This window comes from Anolis carolinensis, chromosome 4 (genome assembly GCF_035594765.1).
Source record: "Anolis carolinensis isolate JA03-04 chromosome 4, rAnoCar3.1.pri, whole genome shotgun sequence".
NCBI lineage: Eukaryota > Metazoa > Chordata > Lepidosauria > Squamata > Dactyloidae > Anolis > Anolis carolinensis.
In genome coordinates, this window is record NC_085844.1 from 196713318 (window position 1) to 196726786 (window position 13469).

A 13469-nucleotide genomic window follows, 5' to 3' on the forward strand; every position below is an offset into this window, starting at 1 on the left:
TTGTTGTTTCAGGTTTTTTGAAAGGAAAAAAGGGGAAAAAAACAACAGCAAATAAGAAACAGAATGGTTTTAGAAAATCATCAATGGAATGGGTTTAATATATAGATTTGTAGGATTCAGGCTTTTGTCTTTACTTCAATTAATCCTTAAAGGAAGATTATAAAGGAAATAAGAATTGAGCTCCATTTTTGAGGATGTATATCTTCCTATTTCTTTATGCCTCCTTTTTGGGAGAGTAGTATATTTTTCCCCTCAGAAAAGTAAAGAAATTGATCCTTTTCATATCTCTACTTCTTTGAGATCTTCCTTTTGATCCCCCCACCATGCACACACTAGAAAAGAGAACATCACACAAAAGACTTCACGGGAAAGGAAATTCTTTTTAATGCTAGTTCCCAAGAAAAGCATAACCACAACAGACTTCTCCCTCTAATGTCTCATGGCTAGGCAAGATCAGCCAAAGATAAACCCAGACACAGAATATTCATCACTGTTCCCATAATTAGGGTTGATGCTAGGTTAGAACTACTCCAGGTCTTGTTTCATAGAATCATAGAATCATAGAATAGTAGAGTTGGAAGAGACCTCATGGGCCATCTAGTCCAACCCTCCACTAAGAAGCAGGAAATTGCATTCAAAGCACCCCCAACAGATGGCCATCCAGCCTCTGCTTAAAAGCCTCCAAGGAAGGATCCTCCACCACAGTCTGGGGGAGAGAGTTCCACTGCCAAACAGCCCTCACAGTGAGGAAGTTCTTCCTGATGTTCAGGTGGAATCTCCTTTTCTGTAGTTTGAAGCCAATGTTCTGTGTCCTAGTCTGCAGGGCAGCAGAAAACAAGCTTGCTCCCTCCTCCCTATGACTTCCCCTCACATATTTGTACATGGCTATCATGTCAGAGGCAAAGCTTGAGATCAAAGTATGATACCTTGTGGTATCACAGGCAGCAGGTACTGGTGATGATGAGTGTTTTCATCTATCCACTCAGGTTGGGTTTCAGAGCCCGACGTGTTTCACTACCCCAAAGACATGAACTGGGTTTGAAGGCAACTAGCACAGGTTTATTCTTTTGGGCCCCCCAAAAAGTCAGAATAGAGTCTGCAGTCTCAAAAATCTGCCCTATCTGCATTGGGAAATACAGAGCATATTTATTCATTTTGACAGCCATTTGAAACCTAAACCAGCTCTGATTGGGTGAAAAATGTTACAGCAAGGATCTAGGCTCCAGCTGGCTGAGGATTCCCTCTGATGCCATCACTGGTTAGTGGTTCCCTGTGGAGGGAGAAATAATCAGCTGTCATCAGTTGGTTTGGAGTCTGATTTTACCCTGGAAAGGGGCACAATCTCCAGGAATGTGGCTAGCAATAATTCAAATGAGTAATTCAGGAAAGGGTCTGGTAAAACATGATGAGAAACTGTGAGAGACAAACAGTACAATAGGTGAAATTATAAGCTGATCTTTATCAGCAGAACTTAATGGGAAGCCAAAACATCTCCAAGTAACAGCAAGAAACATATAAATTAGAAGAGGTATTCCATTAATGGGCTTAGTATGATCTTCAGTTGTGATAGTCTCATGTGCTTAAAGCACTCCCCCCTTCAGTCTCTGGTCTCATTGTGATAGGATTAGGCAAATTGAGTGTGCCTGCACAGATGTTCCCAAGTTACCTTTTGTACTGGAGGCAGGTACATTAAAATACATACATACATAAATACATACATACATATTTCCTGCTTCTTGGAAGGGGTTGGACTGGATGGTCCATGAGGTCTCTTCCAACTCTACTATTCTATGATTCTATGATTCTATGGTTATAGGTTAGAAGGGGGAAAGGGGTTTGTAGTTGCCTTGGTTTCTCTAGACCTGTGACTTGCTGATGTTGTGAATTGCATAAGAAATATTTAAAAGGATTTGTGAATGAGCCCTTTAAGATTTATGAAAGAATGAAACAGAATACACTACTAGAGGCTTGTGAAACGGAATTTTCCTATGGACATGATGATCCTCAATTGATGGGGTATTTAGCCATTTCCTCTTCAACTGGCTTTCCTTAGAGCAATGTGTTTAGTTAAGAAGATTATGTAAATTTCCTTTTGTGTGTGGCTGGTCTGCATTCCAGTGTGGGTCAAATGAACAAGGAAAAAGTAAGGCAGTGTGAACAGCCCATTGGCTGTTTGTAAGGCTAAGCTCTGCCAGTTCATGATAGTTCCATATAATTTTATATCATTCATATTTGGGGGGGGGGGGTATGATTTCTCAGTAACAGTGATGTTACTGGGATGATACAAGGGGCAGCCACTGAGAATGTCATCAGGCAGAATAAACTAAGCATCAGCCTCAGTCATAAAACACACCACTTAGAATTAAGGGGGGAAATATATGCACACATGCTTTTTAAGGCAGTACTCTTGCGCTGAGATGCTTTTCCCCTGAAATCTGTGAACTCTCAATATTGTGCACATAATCTCAAAGTATTTAAATTCTGTAGCTGCTATTTTAAGAGCCTGCATAGTGTAGTGGTTTGTGTGTTGAACTATGATTTTGAACATCAGGGTTTGAATCTTCATGCAGATATAGAAATATAGATCTTGTACAAATCACATTCTGCCAACCTTAGAGAAAGGCAAAGTCAAACTTTTCTGAATAAATCTTACCAGGAAAACTCTATGATTGAGTTGCCTGAGGGTCACCATAAGTCAGAAATGATTCGAGGATATACAACATGAAATTTTCGGATAACTTTTGGGCTAAAAAACAAAATTATATGTAGTGTGTGCAATAAGCCTTTCGCTAGTCACAGCTTGTTAATATCTCAAAAGAGATATTAATTTGTATGCAAAACCCCTCAAACAGTAGAATGCACTTCAGAGTTTAATTTTAATTGAAGGTGAGAGACCTCTGTATCCACTTCAGAGAAGGCAATTAATTAGTAGGAGTGAGTTCTTCTTAATCCTTTCCAATTTACTTGGGCCAAGAGCATCATGTTTCTTTTGGGCCTTCGGGGTTTATTTACACGATTATTGTAGTTATGAATGCTTTCAGTATTCATTTAATGCAGGGGTCCCCAAACTTTTAAAACAGGGGGCCAGTTCACGATCCTTCAGACCGTTGGAGGGCCGGACTATAGTTGGCCACCAAGCAATAATAATAATAATAATAATTAATAATAATAATAACAACAACAACAACAACAACAACAACAATAATAATAATATCAAAGAGGGTTGGAAGAGACACCTTGGGCCATTGAGTCCAACCCCCTTCTGCCTCTGTGCACCAAAAGCACAAGCAAAGCACCCCTGACAGATGGCCACCCAGCCACAATGTTAATAATAATAATAATAAAAAGAGGGTTGGAAGAGACACCTTGGGCCATTGAGTCCAACCCCCTTCTGCCTCTGTGCACCAAAAGCACAAGCAAAGCACCCCTGACAGATGGCCACCCAGCCTCAATGTTAATAATAATAATAATAATAATAATAATAATAATAATAATAATAATAACAATAAGAGAAGAAGAGACCCTTTGGGTCCTTTAGTCCAACCCGCTTCTGCCCTTGTGCCGTGGGGGCCGGATAAATAGCTTCGATGGGCCGCATCCGGCCTCCGGGCCTTAGTTTGGGGACCCCTGATTTAATGGATATAATCCTGTTAAATTACTGGCCTTAGTAATGGCATGTGGTGATGGGTTTCATGAGCTGACCATGGTCCTCATCACATTGATGAGGCCCCTCATGCTGATTTGCCAGCCTCTGTGGCAAATCCTCAATCACACATCTTGTGTTTAAAATTTCCTTTTAGGGAGGTGGATAACCTTTGAATTTCAACTGATCATACTACTTCTTTGTGTGAGAGCCAGTTGTCCATCACAATACATATAGCTCACTGTCACTTTCCCATCCACAGCAGAAATTGCTGGCATAGCTATGGGACAGATTTCCAGCAAGTGGCATCAGCTGTTGCTTTTGGCACAGCCATTTACTTGTAATTGAGAATTATTGTTGTTAGGATTCAAGCCATGGGATATAGTCTGACTGTATATGAATGAAAATAGAAGGAAGAAGAAGGGAGCTACTTTGCTTTTCCAGCTTGCTAAGTGTGGTTTGTGAACAAATAGCATCTGAACAATGTGTGGGAGATAAATATAGCTGTGGATTTGGCTACATACAAGTTTTTCTTCTTTTTTGGGGGGAACAAGAACAACGTATTCCTTGACCATGATATAGGACTAGAAAATGGTTAAATGGATGAATGCAATGGGGAAAATGTAGCATTGCTGGGATCCCATCTGCTTTTATTTTACTACTAATTGCAGCTGCTTTTCCTATACCCTAAAAATCAAGGGGCATGAAATTGCTACATCACAATGCAAACAGCTTTTAGTTTAGCCAATTGTCTATGAAAACAAAGACTTGCAGTCCTTATTTTGACGTATAAAGACTAAATGAGTGCCTAAATGGATATTTAGCTTTTTATTTTCATTTTTAAATTGAATTTTTTAAAGGGCTCCAAAGAGCTTGGAGAAGATAGGTGGGGAATATATTAGTTGGCTTAGGTATTATTCAGTTGTCTTCTATAACAGCCATATCCAAATGTATTCATGTTTTTCACTTACAAGAAGCACTGCCTGACTATCAAACAAAAAGTGGGCACTAGAAATAACATCGTACAAAAGCTGACTGAAACAAGCCAGGAATTACAACCAGACACAGTGAAGACATCTGCCCTTTGCTACTCTGCTGCTGAATAGGAATACACATGCCCAGTGTGGAATACATCCCACCACATTAAAACAGCGTATGTGGCTCTTAATGAGACATGCTGCATTATCACAGGATATCTGCACCCCACACCACTGGAGAAATTATACTGTTTAGTCGGCATTGCACCACTTGACATCAGCCAGGAAGTAGCAGCCAGCAATGAAAGGACCAAGGCATTGACATCTCCTGCCCATTCTCTGTTCAGATATTAGCCAGCACGCCAATGCCTTAAATCAAGAAATAGTTTTCTAAGATCTACAGAGATACTTGCAGGAACACCTCAGCAAAGTGGCAGGCTAAAACCCAGAACCTCACTCCGTGGCTGACGCTGGATGAGAGACTTCCTCCTAAGCACACAAACGACTGGGTGACTTGGAAGGTCCTGAACAGACTGTGCTCTGGCACCACAAGATGCAGAGCCAACCTTAAGAAATGGGGCTACAAAGTGGAGTCCACAACGTGTGTGTGGGGAAGAACAAACCACAGACCACCTACTACAATAAGTCTCAGCCCTGCGACATGCACAATGGAGGACATTTTTATAGCAACACCAGAGGCATTCCAAGTGGCCAGTTATTGGTCAAAGGACATTTAGTATAATGCCAAGTTTTTAAAACTTTGTGTTTTTAAATACATTACAAGTTATTTATCAGTTTGCTTCTGGCACGATAAATAACTTATGGAAGACATTGATGGTGGGATATATTATAATGCTTCTTGGGCTTTAAGTTGAAGAATTACAAAGCCTGAAACCTGAACAGGGCATGAAAAAATGAGTAAACAGGTAGAAAAGATACAAGCTTGAATCTTGCATCAGAAGAGGTAAGCATGACATTTAGCTACATCTTCTAGTGCTAATATCTCAACCCACATTTTAAACAATATATTCATTTCTGTGTCACTATGGAGTGGGAGGGAGCTATTTTTCTGTAGCTGGCTTAAGAAACCACTGTTCCTGGAATCCTTTCCTTTAATCTCCTTTGGATAGATCTGTGTTAAGACATCAGGCTTACGAAACCACATTTTCTGGGATCCTTTCCTATAATATCCTTCAACTAGACCTGCGGAGGAATTGAATTCTCTCTATGAGGACTCAAGGGAGTCAGGATATCCCTTCCCTTCAGTAAACCACCCAATTATTTAAACAAACAACCCCCAAAATGCCCTTTCACAGCCCTTAAACGAAATTGCCAAGGGAAAAGATTAGAATTGAGTCCAAAAGCTAGATCCTAAGAGCAGTGAAGGTACTGTGATAGAACACAGAGCATGTCAGTGGCTTTCTTCTTCTGATGGGCTCAGGAAGGGCTCACAGCCTCACAGGGAAACCTGTGCATGCATAGGTGTTTCCACTCTCCACACTCCAGTCGCACTCCACATGTAGCCCAAAGAAACAGAAGGCAGCCATTTTTGGCAGCCACGTTGTCAGTTGCAGCTAAAAATAATTGCAGCAGTGCCCATGCCATTATGGCTGGCCAAAAGAGCTGAAACAGAGCTTGTTTTGAAAAACAGATCACTGTACAGACCTAGTTACAATAGTATACATTAGTGTTAATTTATTGTAACTTACTGACAAGATGTCGTCTGCTAGTTTAGGTGGCTTCATTGGGAGACAGTGAGACTTATGAACACAAGAGGTTAAGATAACCAGTCATAAAGGTCATAGGTGTAGGTACTAGGCAATATTTTTCTTCACCAACCACAGAGTGAAAGGAACAAAAACAAAGGCCTTTTAATAAGGCATTATCTCATTATTCCACATAAGATCAAAAATCTGGGTCCTTTCCAGTATTGACTCTGGTTGTGCATGAAAGAGAGCTAATTAATACCATGCTCTGCCCTCATTCCCACTTTTGAACATTGTGCAGATAGCAAATGGGGCCTCTCCTTCCTCCTCTAGCAGCATAACATACCCCCACATCAAATCTCAGAGAAGGAATGTAATTCTAGCTTTAAAGAAAATTGCAAGGAACATTGGCTGAAATAATCTTGTATATTATTACCACGTTGCTATCAATGGTAACAGAAGGAGTTTTATGAGATATAGCAATTCAATCTGAGTCTCTCTGAGTTGAGAACAGCTCTGCTATCTCTATCTCCCACCTATGGAAAGTTTATCATCCTTTTCAATCCTATTGGCTTTTGGAAACTCAAAAAAAATGCTGGGAAGCTGCTTAGATACTGATTTGCCCAGTGTTTTTTTGGGATGTTTTCAGCTTTATGAACCTGATGAATGCTAGATGTATTTCTACAAAGCTATGATTTACAAAACTCAGCTGAATGCTTTACACAGTAACGGCCTTCATCAAAGAGCTCTGTGTGCTTTATGAAGTGCTGGACCTGCCAAGTAATAGTAATTGTCACCTTGAAAAAAATGTCTTGATGAAAAAGCCTCTGTCTTGAAACATTGCTTGCAAAGGTCTTCGGCTTCCTTCCTTTGAGCATGGAATCTTAGGGCAGAACTACCACAGCCACAATGTGGAGAGGGTGGCTTCACTTTGTTTACTGTTTCCATCCACACTAAGGCTTGGCTCTGAAGTGAGTGCCAAAAGCCAGCATCCTGAAAACAACATATACAAATCTTGCTACATGGTAATGTTTTTGAATATGTTGCTGCACTCTTCCCATCTGTGTGGTGCTTCTAGAAGAGATGTAATGGGAATGTCTTAGGTTGTCTCCAGATTAATTGCTTTAGTATGAGATCACTGTAGTTGCATCTTGCAGTATAACACTTGCTTTATATAAACGTGGTAGAAGAACAGAAGTGGGCTCTCATCCAAGACCCAAACATTAATGGGAAGAGTATGCACAACCTTTTAACACAGACCAACTTTGGTGCATGCAAAGATACTGTCCCCATATTTTTTTATTAAAAAATCCCATGAATTACAAAGGAAACCTTTCCGTTTTAATTGTGAAATGACACTATAGTAGGCCCTTGGTATATGCTGGGATTTGGTGCCAGGACTACCTGTGGATACTAAACCCATGAATGTTCTAGTCCCATTATATAAACTGACATGGTAAAATAGTGTCCCTTATATAAATAGCAAAATTAAAGACTGCTCTGGGTTTTAAAAAAATTCAAGGTGTGGATAGTTGAATCACTGAATACAGAGGGTCAAGTGTGTTTTAATACTAGCCTACAAAAGTTGCTACGAGGCTTGTGCATGGATTCGTTTTGGATGTTTGCCTTCGGCTGTTTCGGCTTGTTTGGATGTCAGTAATGACAAGGGCTCCACCACCATTTTTGTTTCACTGGAACGGACCACATGGCTGCCAGTTGCAGCTACCTTCAGTTTCTATTTGGGATCACATGGCGCATGGAGTGGTTGCCGAGTGCTGGCACGGGGTTTCCCTGTGATCGCTGCCTGTTGGGTCAATCAGAATAGAAAAAAGCCAAGATGTGTCTTATGCAAACTGTGTTTATTTAGTGGGGGCAAGCTCCTCTATTGCTGTATTGCTCTGGCTCTAGAGAGAGGTGGTTTGATCACTGCCTTGCCACTCGCTCACAGCTCTAGCTTTTGGTTTGGCTCATTGAATCTGATTTTATTTTTGATTTTCCTAGATTTTCCTTTATTTTCTTGATTTTTCATATGACGACTGAGAGTTGGAAAGTACATGTGGGTGAGTGTGTGGCCTTTGGGGAATTGGGGTGGGTGGGTGTGCTTTTCTTTTAGGATGGTTCTGAGCTTTGAGCCCCCTTTAGTCTTTACTAAAGTCTTTATCTTCTCTTCTCTCCTTATATTTTTTCTCTTCCCTCATCTCTTTCAGAAAGTACTTTTAGAAGATCACTTTAATTATTATTAATAATAATTCCAGCAAACAACAAAGCTTCATTCTAAGAAAAATACCTACCTAGTACCTAGTACCTACCTACCTACCTAAACTTACCTGTTTTTATTATATTTCTCCCTGTGCTCTCTGCCTTCTTTATTCCACTTAATAATGATAAAAATTACGGGAAGGGGAGCCTGGGAAGCCCCCATTGCCACCAATGGGCCGGAACTTGCCACTTTTTAAATTGTGGACTGAAAATGGCTTTTCTGATGGCAGCTGTTTTTGGGAGAATCACGAAAAACAGATCCATGGGTCTGCCGAAATTCAGAAGGCAGAAATAGATCATGGTTCAGTCGAATTGCACAAGCCTAGTTGCTACATATTTTTAAAAGTTTGGTTCAGTTCTAATAAAGGTATTACCTTGTAAATGTTGCAGATCTATTTTATTGCAGATATTTTTTTTTAAATTCATCAATTTGGTTTGTTTCTGTATTTTTCCAGCCTTATTCACTTTTTTTGTGTCAGGAGCAACCTGAGTTGCTTCTGGTGTGAGAGAATTGGCCGTCTGCAAAGACATTGCCCATGTTTTGATGTTTTTACCATCCTTGTGGGAGGCTTCTCTCATGTCTCCGCATGGAGCTGGAGCTGAAAGAGGGAGCTCATCCGCGCTCCCCCTATGTGGAATTCGAACCTGGCAGCCATCAGGTCAGCAACCCAACCTTCATGTGACAAGGTTTTAATCCACTAGGCCACGGGGGCTCCTAGCCTTATTCACTGAAAACACGCCTCATAGTCAATTTATTATTTAGGTTCACGCCCAATGAGTTGACCACTCTAACAGATCAGGTGTGGCCACCTCAATATTTTTAAATCTCAACTAAACATTTTTTTGTTTTCCAACATTTTTGTAATGTTGTTTTGCAAGGTAAAGGTAAAGGTTTCCCCCTGATGTTAAATCCAGTCATGTCTGACTCTGAGGGTTGGTGCTCATCTCCATTTCTAAGCCGAAGAGCCGCCATTGTCCGTAGACACCTCCAAGATCATGTGGCTGGCATGACTGCATGGAGCTCCGTTACCTTCCCGCCGGAGCAGTACCTATTGATCTACTCACATTGGCATGTTTTTGAACTGCTAGGTTGGCAGAAGCTGGAGCTAACAGTGGCCACTCCCACCGCTCCCGGGGTTTGAACCTGGGACCTTTTGGTCTGCAAGTTCAGCAGCTCAGTGCTTTAACACACTTTGCCACCGGGGCTCCTAATGTTGTTTTGTAGCCTTGTATATTTTCACATTGTTTGATATTCTTTTGCAGTCTTGTATATTTTGATTACATGTACTGATTTGTTTGTATTGCATTATATTGTTTTGTATTTTATATGTTAGCTGAATGTTTTGTTTTGCAATTGTACTGTATAGCTTTGTGTTTTGTTATTTCTCTTTCCTTTTGTGTGTGTATTATACACATCTAATTTAAATTGTATGGTACAATGGTTGATCCCAACCACCGACCACCAGGTTACATCACGATATAACTTCGCTGCCACCAATCTAATTGTATTGGTCTACGACCACACTATTCACTCTTCCCTGTCTCACTGGCTCACCGACCACCGGAGTCAGTTCACAGAGCCACTCAAAAATGAAGGGAAACTCTGACTTAAGGAGTGATTGCTATTATGCAGACAGGCTCCCTTCTTATATTGATACACAGAAATACACACTGAATACCTATGGTGAAGTATGAACAGATTTGTGAAATTTATTTGAACTAGAACAAGAAGATTGCTCAGATATTAGGAGAGGTTCAGGCGCGTAATGGTTTCAGAAGATTATCAAGCTGTTTCCTTAAAAGAAAATGATTCCTTAACTTGTCTTCCACAGAACTAAGCTCACTCACAGGAGAATTAATCGGGCTTTTCCAAAACCCTTCAGTCCTCCCTGTCAGAGGCTCCTAAATGCAGCCCTCTGTCACTTAGAGGGTCTCTAAAAATATAGCACTTCTCTGAAGGCTTTTTTTTTTAATTCTCCCCTCACTGAGGTTCTTTTCTCCGAGCTCCAAACCCGTTTTTCTCCTCAGAATCCTCTCTCCCCAAACTCTCTCTCTCCCTGGCGCCCTCTACCTTCTGTAGCTATGCAACACTCTCTAACTCACCCACCAATCAGGAACCACTACCATATAAGGAGTGGGCTGTTCCCTCCTCCTTTAGCTTGGATCGGGCCTTTTCTTCCCCAGTCTAGAACTTTTCCTACACACTGGCCTGGCAAGGTAGGCCTATTCCGTTATTTATTTATTCATTTCCAACATTTATATCCAGCCCAAGGGGCTTTGACAGGACCCATTATTTTTGGCTGTTTTATTGTAAGTACCATGTACATTTGAAAATAGGTTGAAAATTTGTTTCCCAAATATACATTTGGGAATATCTGGAGATTTTAGGGGCAGGCTTCAAGGGCTGTACTTTGGAGCCCCAAGGACCTTAGCCAGTTCTTGACCCACACTTTGTCCATCTCTGCAATATACACCCACTTGCACCATTTTCCCAGTATAAATTATATCCTATGAATCTGAGTTGTATTGGTTTCATACTTATGAATAGAGGAAGATTTCACTGAAATGCTGTGATATTGTTGAATACATTAAGGAAGGACCTATAAACACATGAAAGAAAATTTATAGGGATGACTGGTTTTTCCTAATATTCTTTCACACCAGCTGGAAGCCTGGAACTTGTGGGATATACACTAAAAGCTGAGCAAAATCTACTCCCTGCTTCTCGAGGATATTTTTTCAACACTGTCAAAAACACTTCTTTTTAAATCTTGCTTGTAAAAATGACACAACATCCTAGTGACTAATCCAGGAAATAGAAGAAAGCAGTAACCAAGGGCAAAAAAACACTGTGCCAAGGCAGACACAGATTGAAAAGAAACACTGGCTGTGAAAGGAATTCTTTTTTCTTTATTTTTAAGGTTAATATTTGCACACAAAGTGTTTTGGTGCAGAGGTTAATGGGAGGTATAATGAAAATATTTAACTTCTGTCTGCTAGATGCATATTACATACAGATGGAAATTGCATACATGTGGAAGACAGGAAATCACCTGGGAAATATTTTCTCAAATGAGGCATGCCAGATGGAATATACGAGACATTTTCCAAAGAGTCTTTGGAATGCAAGTGCAGAATGAGCTCCCTCAGAAGGCCACAGAGCTTAAACATTGCTGTACAAACAATATCAGTTCACTATATTAGGACTTCAGCAGACAGGCAAAATTGCCTGTCCTACAACCTCTCTTCAGGCACGAAGCCTACTGGCATGGATCTACTTTTGGTGGGCCTCTGTGCCCTGAAGAGAGGTCCAAGTGTTGCAAGAGGCAGTATTGGGGGGGGGGGGGGGAGAGAACCTGGGCAGTGACACTTCACCTCGTGGGATAAGGTGAGGGGCAATGGGGGTGATACAGTGTGCAGGGCAAGGGGTTCCCCACACACCCTGCCAGGCCCCACCGGATTAGCCACAATCCATGGTGAATTCCCCCGCTATCACCAGATCGGGGACCTCAATGTGATGAGGCCCTTTGATGTTTAGGCCACTATTGTATTTGACACTAGGGGAGTATAACTGTCCACTAGCAAACTGGGTGCTCAGGGATGACATCCTTATACTGGGAGAAAGAGAAGGCAGCCAGATGGGCAGCTGTATAAGGGAGTTCTCCCAGTATTTCCCACTGACAATTAGGGGACATTTAAATCAATGGCATACAATTTGATCCTTGTTTGCTAACCATTGCATTGCTCAGTAAAAGCTTTGTAGAAGGAGATACTGGATTCATCTTTGTGCAACACTGAAAAAAATGTTTGGATACCCCACTTACACAAGCATACCAGTAAGTTACCAAAAGAATCCTGGCTTTAAATTGCTATATTCTGAAGGAATATTGAATTCTGTACTCTCATAAAGTTCAACCTCCAAAGTGGTCCCTTACATAGATTTTTTTTAATATTGTTATTAAAGTCTTATGACTACATACATATGTAGTGTAATTTCAGCTAAATTAGGGGAAGGAAATTTTTGACTCTAGTTCTTATCAGTTCCACTTATACCAACAAGAAAGGATTGTGGAGACTAAAATCCCAAAATAACTGAAGAGCCAGACCTCCTCTCCTCCTCATAATCCCTGAGTGAGCAAAAAGATTCTTTAAAAAATCAGTATACATAATATAGAATGTTCAGTCATGTGCCAAAATTCTGCTTAGTTACACCTGCAATACCAAGCACTTGCCCAACTCAGCTGTCATATGCAAGAAAAGGAGGTCCATTCAGCTCCCAATTGGGGTGCACCCTCTTTCTGCCAGTAAGTGAGGCTGAACCCACCACTTAAGTAAGTGGTGGGCTGCTTCTGATGATCACAGCCTTGCTTGCTAACTGGTGTGTGTGTAAACATAATCTGTCTTGTGCCTATCTATCTAATCTATCTATCTATCTATCTATCTATCTATCTATCTATCTATCTATCTATCTATCTATCTATCTATCTATCTATCTATCTTTGGATAGCATAAAGAAGGGTTAATACCCCTGTGATGTTTTCTTGTCTGTTCTCCTGTTCAGAAGATTTCACCTCACTTTCCCTGTGAGAATTGGGGTGCTTCCAGATGTTGGAATTCAGCCACACACTGTTCAAGTCTGCAGTCCTTGGTGAGAAGTAACTACATAGCATTAGGCTAGGCTGAGACAATACCCCTCCCAACTCCTGAATAATAGAATCATAGAGCTAGAAGGGACTTCGTGGGCCATCCAGTCCAACCTCCTGCCACAAAAAAATAGATGACGTAGAATGGCATTTCTTTAGGATGCACATCGTTTCATTCTAAGACCTCATGGTCACATTTCTTCCTTTTCTACCTTTTCATTCAGACCTCTCTGTACTCTGT

At 40.9% G+C, this 13469-nt stretch overlaps 1 protein-coding gene across 1 annotated transcript in view; it reads right to left on the reverse strand.

Annotated features, from left to right (window-relative positions):
• Window positions 1-13469, reverse strand: part of fmod (fibromodulin) — a 128007-nt gene that overhangs the window by 106205 nt on the left and 8333 nt on the right. The gene's annotated exons all lie outside the window — the stretch shown is intronic.